Genomic DNA, 7,127 nt, shown 5'->3' with positions numbered 1-7,127 from the left:
CAACGCGACCAAGGCCGTCTCAGTGCTGTGCCCAGGGCGAAAGCCGGACTGGCGCGGGTCTAGATAATCATTCTCCTCCAGATGTCGTGGGAACTGAGAAGCCACCACACTCTCTACAACCTTCGCCAAAAAGGGAAGGTTGGAGACAGGACGATAATTGGCCAGCTCCGTAGGGTCCAGGGAAGGCTTCTTGAGCAAGGGTCTCACCACCGCCTCTTTCAAGGCGGCCGGGAGAGACCCCTCACCCAACGAAGCGTTCACTAGGCCCAGGAGCCAGTCGCGTGTAACCTCCCAGGAAGCCAGTACAAGCCAGGAGGGACACGGGTCCAGCAAACATGTGGTAGGTCGCAGTCGTCCACGCAATCTGTCCAAATCCTCGATGGCAACCAAGTCAAACTCCTCCCAAAAAGGTTTCTCAAGACTCGCCACTGGCGTCTCGACTGGGCCACTGAAGGGGACCCAATCCTGCCGGATTTGAGCGACTTTATCCAGCAGGTATTTCCCAAACTCCTCTGCTCTACCCTGTAGAGGGGCCTCCCGCGGCCTCTGAAACAGAAGGGAGCGGGACACCCGAAACAGGGCGGCAGGGCGGTTCTCTGCGGATGCAATGAGAGCGGCACAGTATCGACGTTTAGCCGTTCTCAATGCCACTAGGTACGTCCTTAAATGGGCTCGTACCTGTGCTCGGTCCAATTCGGATTGGGAGGATCTCCAACGACTCTCTAGGCATCTCTTGCGGCGCTTCATCACCCTTAGCTCCTCGGTGAACCAAGGAGCCAGGGTGGATCGTTGCCGCCGGAGAGGCCGCAAAGGCGCCACCCGGTTCAAGGCCCCGGTAGTCGCATTATTCCACGCGGCCACCAGGTCCTCTACCCGAGGGCGGGTCAGGGCTGCAGGAGGTGGCCCAAGCTCCGTCTGGAACCTATCTGGTTCCATTAAGTGCCTGGGGCGGAACCATCTAGTGTTTTCCAGTTCCGCCTCCCCGCAGCGAGGGGTAGCACCAGGGAAGTCAAGTCGGAGGAGTGAGTGATCTGACCATGATAGAGGAGTGATGGTTAAATTCACTCCTCCCAGATCACTCAACCACTGGCGAGAGACAAAAACGAGGTCCAAGGTGTGACCTCCCTCGTGTGTCGGGCCCTGAATCATTTGAGTCAGGTCCATGGCTGTCATGGAAGCCATGAACTCCCGAACCCCCTCTGAAGCTTCTCCCACTGACGGCAGGTTAAAGTCCCCCATTACTAAAAGTTTGGGGGTCTCAACCGCCACCGATGAGATTAGCTCGAGGAGCTCAGGCAGGGTCGCTGATGTATGGCGGGGAGCCAGGTATACTATCAGCAGGCCCAACTGCCTCCCAGGGCCCCATTTCACAACAAGGGATTCACATCCGGACGTCTGTGGCACAGTGGACTCCCTCGGCTCTAAGTCCTCCCGGATAATCACTGCTACCCCACCGCCCCTTCCCCGGGCCCGGGGCTGGTGAAATGCTTGGTAACCTGGTGGGCACATCTCCACGAGGGGTAACCCTCCCTCGTGGCCCAACCAGGTTTCCGTTATTCCCGCGAGGTCCGGCTCCCCCTCCAAAATTAGATCATGAATGAGGGGGGCCTTATTGATAACGGACCTCGCATTGCATAACAGCAGCCTCAGGCCCTGGGCCTGCAAATCCTGACCACCTAGAACGCGGGGGTTGGTACAAGCGACCGGGTGTAACCAGCACCCACGGTCTCCCAACCGACTGCGAGTTGTTAATCTGTCCTCATATCTGCCCCTCCCTACGACCGTTGGAATCAAGGAGCCCTGTATAGGAATGATATCCTCTCCCCCCTCCTCCTCTCTGCTCCTTCTGCTCAAGACCCCACCTGGTGACCTGGCTTCGTCATCGCTCCTGATCTGACCCACCCACCCCCCAACCCCTGAACCCCTAAAAGAATTTAAAAAACAAGAGAAGATCTCCACAGCAACCATATATTTTCCCTTTGAACTCAGGTATGCTGGAATAAAGGACAGCCAAACACTACAGAAGACCAACATGCTGAAGGTGATAAATTTGGCTTCATTGAAAGCATCAGGCAACTTCCTTGCTAGGAAGGCCAGTGTGAAACTGACAATGGCAAGGAAGCCCATATAATCCAAGACACCGTAAAACATGAAGGCAGATCCTTTGTTGCACTCCAGAATGATTTCTTCTGCTATTGACTTCATGTCAGCATCTGGGAATGGGGGAGAGATGATCACCCATATAATACAAATTTTAATTTGAATAAAGGAGCAGAAGGATACTATAAACATGCCAAGTCTTTTCCCCACCCACTTGGTCATCTTGGAACCTGGCTTGGTAGCCATGAAAGCTAGAACCACAATGATGGTTTTGGCCAAAACACAAGAAATGGCCACTGAGAAGATGATGCCAAAGGCAGTTTGACGAAGGAGACATGTGACCTTGTGAGGTTTTCCAATGAATAGCAAAGTACAAAGAAATGATAACAGGAGAACAACAAGGAGGATATATGTGAGGTTCCGATTGTTAGCTCTGACAATGGGAGTGTCCTGATGTTTAATAAAGATCCAAAGGACTCCAACTGTGATTAAAGAGAAGAAAAGAGAAGAACTAGCCATAACTGTTCCCAAGGTTTCTTTGTAGTTCAAGAATGTTGCAACTTTGGAGAGACACAAAACATGTTTCTCATTGGGATACTGATCTTCTGGACATTGAAAACATTCATCCATGTCTAGGAAAGAAAATATAGAAGTTGAACTTGCAATTGAAAGAATAAAAACAGACTGTACCAGTGTTCAAAATGAGGACTGCCAATTAATTTCTGAAAAATATATGCTGTACATTAAGTTAGTTGACATCAATCTGTATTTGCATAAATCCAGTTCTTGCTACCAATGATGAATATGTTTACAATTCAATTACTTATCCCTATTTTATAGTCTAATTGGCCAAGTCAAGAAGTTGGCAAAAAACAGAAAATTTTCCCATGGTACATATAACAACCCGATTCATTCGGTGAGGTAGATATATGTTAATATCTCTTACCCTCCCTGTTAGAAATCTTCCCTTCTGCACATTGAAGACAGTCATAGCAGCAAAATAGTTTCCCTTCTATCTTAATCTTATTGTAGCCTGAATCACACTTCCCGTTACACAGAGAAAGTGGCTGGGTCTGTTCATAAATTAAAAATAAAAAATAGAATTGGATTGTATTTGGAAACTTAGCATCTCAGTGTCTTTCATTATTTTTAGAAGTATCTTTCCATTTTATTTTTCTTTTGATATAATAAAGTGAGACAGAGAAGCCTGGTTTTGGCTTGAAAAGATCTGAGCATCTTTCATCCTCAGTGCCAGCATATAGACCAAAATACTTAATTTGCCATCAAATAAAAATATCATTTTACAGAGACATTGATTTACGAATGTTGCTTTTTGATCACAAATGAACGACTTTCTAAATCGATCAGCAAGGCTAGATAGACTTAGTGTTACAAGTGGGAATGAGCACCTCACTGTGCTTTGGATGCTTCTGGAGTGAAGAGATTACTCAGCTATTGTCAAAGAGACACCCTAATGTCTTAACAGCAGCATACAGAGAGATAGACTCAAATTATCAATATCTAGACAAGACCTTCTCTGTAGCCTTTAACCATCTCAGCAGAGACTAAAATCCACCCTTTTAGGTCGATGGAAGACTTTGAAGATTTTGAAAGCAGACTTACGGAATCTACAAAGAACTAATACGGGATGGAACCAATGGAGGTGCTGGCACCTGGGTCTGACAAAAACTGAGAAGTATGGAAGCCATTGAGTAGCCTGTACATAGGAACAACAAGATCCAGAAACATTCTGAACAAATGGGAAATTCAGTTGCTTCTACTCTTTGTGGCAGTGGTGACATTCAGACAACAAAACAAATGTATGCCTGCCCTTTGTGTCCCAATCAGTGTACATTTGAGGAGTAGTGGCAGCATAATGGAATACAATCAATATAGTTAGTTTCTGGGTAAAGTCTGTTTAATTTTTACGTATTTTAATCTTGCATTTTATATTTTTAAATGTTTTGCCTTAGTTTAACTGTGGTGCATCTGACACGAATGAACACACAAAGCTAGCTGAGAGAGGCTTCAGGGAGACAATATAATTCTATTTCTAAGGGTCATTGCAGTGGAATAGTTTGGCTCTAAGTGACCTTTAGAAGTAGTGAAGTCTGAACTGAACATATTGTTACTGGTCCATACCTGGTTAAACCAGCTTGGCCACACAATAACATCTTCATAAATGGTGACAATTTTTTTGTTGGAGTCCTTGAGGTCCATGCTTCCAACTTGGACTTTCTTAAAAGACAAATTTGAAAATGTGATCCAATTGATAATATCAAATCCAGTCTCTAATTCTCCATTTTCATTGAACCCAATTTGTTGCCCGGCACTGTTATTAAATGCAATCCTTCGGATAATGTAGTTGAGCTAAATCAGAAAATAAGCCAAATAGAGATATGTATCATGATGTAGGACAGCACTCTTTCTCCCCTTTAAAATATATAGACAGGAAATCCTTTCAAGGTTTGTAAAACATGAAAGATAATAATAACCACAATAATAAATTACATTACTGATTGTAACTATGATTACGGAACCTTCATAGCACCACAATGAAACAGAAGAAATAAAATAAAGAAGTATAATTGACTATACAGCAATTTAAAGCAGACTATTTCCAGGAGATTTCTAAAGAAAATAATTGAGATAATTGCGAAAGAAAGTTTTGGATTTCAGAAACTTCTCAAAATTAGCAGGTTCAGTAAACATATAAGTAAACATATAAGAAAAAAATATGTAAGGAAAAAAGTAATACCAAATTAGCAACGTAACATATTGGTCTTGGACCAAATAAACATATAGAATATGATGTTTTAAAATAAATTATACTCTTGTCACCTAGAAATAAATCATGTTTGGTCTTACTAAATTATCAATGTGCAGGTATTTGAAAGGCACAAGCAACATATATATATATATATATATATATATATATATATATATATATATATATATATATATATATATATATATATATATATATATATATATATATATATATATATATCTTTTTTATATATTTACATAATATTACACATGAATGGTATACTGTATTTTATATTTTTTACTTGGTTTTAGGACTGCAAAAAAAAAAGTTAAATTTATATTTACTAAATTTCACAGTTTCAACTAGATTGGACAAAAGAATTCTTGGAAGAATGATGTTTTAGAAATCTAGAAAAAAGATATAGTGAGACATTTGCAATTTGTCTTTTGGGGGATTTTACCTTCCATAAATGTTGATTCAAAATTTTCCCCTTGATTTCTCCCCCTGCTCTGTATTTCATTATAGATGAATAGAAGTCATGCAAAGCATGTGCCACTACATAGATAGCATTGTAGACACTGTAGCTGTGGCCACTCATTTCCATATCAAAGACAGATGTAGGAAGAACATCCAGTTTCTCCTTTCCAGTACAAGTGGCCCCATTTGCCTTTTGTATTACAGAGGTGTGGAAGGAACACCCAAAGGCATTTTCCCAGAAGGTCTTGATAAAACTGTCTTCCTTTTCCAAGATAGGATTTCTTGTGAGAACCAATTGCTTGAATCCCAATATCTTCTCTGAATGAACTGCAAAAGTTAAAGCCCCATGAAGGAAAACCATGTCCTTATTTCTTTGAAAGGGATTTGATGCGAAATCCATCTGGATTGTCATAATCCAGACTTTCCCTTTTGTCCATAGTGGGAAATCATTATCTTTCAAATTACTGGAAAGAAACCTTAGAGTCATCATGTTACCACTTTCACCATGAATTACCACCACAGTGACATCACTTTTCATAACCAATCTGTACATGTTAAGTCCTATTTCGACCATCTTTTTCAGATTATTTGAATGAAGAGTTTTGGGAAATCTTGCAACAAAGTCAAAGCAGATGCCATTCTGTGTAGCCATGGGAAGCACCCTGCGCAGAAACATTTCACCACTCTCGTTGTCTACTAACAACATTCCCACCCATGTCCACGGGAAATATAGCAATAACAGAGAAATTCCCCTGTACTGAATGTTCATATTTGGCAACATCTGTTGGTAAAAAGAAGCTTGTTCTTTTGTGCTAATTTCAGGAGCAGCACCATACAATATCTAGAAACAGAGAGATAAACAATATAAAGAAAAAAATCACTGTAAAAAATCACTTTAAAGTGAAATCATTACAAAGTGCAATCATATTCTTTCCCTATTTTGTCACTAAATTAGAAACTGAAACCAGATTCCATGTAAATTTCACATTCATGTTCAAGCTGAGCTAGTGCAGCAGGAATGTTCTGGTTTAGTCATAACTTAAGAAAATAAGTTAAACCAGCAGATCTCCATTTGTTCATGGAGATTGTCATCCCATCACTTCCAAGGCTGAGCTGCATCACCAAAATTGGTCAGTGGCTCACAGTTGCATTAGAACACCAGTTCACAGTTCAGAGATGAATCATATCATGTTATGTCACCATAGAAAAACTTATAGAATAAACTCCACGTCTGCAATTTCCATTATCTTATCCCAAGACACAAGATTTAGTCAGAAGGGCACAAACTATATCATTGAAATCTTTAATTCAATTTGTACACTTCAAATTAAATATTATTAATTAAGATAAATATTAATTTACAATATATTACTTAATTGGTAAAAAATATCCTCTAGTTCTTTTAAATACTACTAATGCAATATTTCCTAAGAATTTCATCTTATTTCCAAGGAGAAAATTTGCAGGCCAGAAAGAAACTGAAACAAAATCAATACTAAGTCCTTAAAAAATCGTGAATACTAGATTGGGTGAACCTTGTACTCACTCTGGAGAATATTGATTTTGCTGAAAAATACAGCAAAATACAATTTTATTATAGTTGCAATCATGTTTTAAGTAAAGTTTGGAAAGCACAATCTTCAAGTTTTTCCTGTTTGAAATTCTGATCATGCTCCACCATGTTTTTAGCAACACTTTCTCTAAAATAACCAATGAAATATTACTTCTGGGCAATATATAATATCCCCATTAATTTTGCCTGGCCCCTTTAAATATCAAA

Source organism: Natrix helvetica, assembly GCF_964273705.1.
Source record: "Natrix helvetica genome assembly, chromosome: W".
NCBI classification, from domain to species: Eukaryota; Metazoa; Chordata; class Lepidosauria; order Squamata; family Natricidae; genus Natrix; species Natrix helvetica.
Note: the sequence above shows the minus strand (reverse complement) of the source record.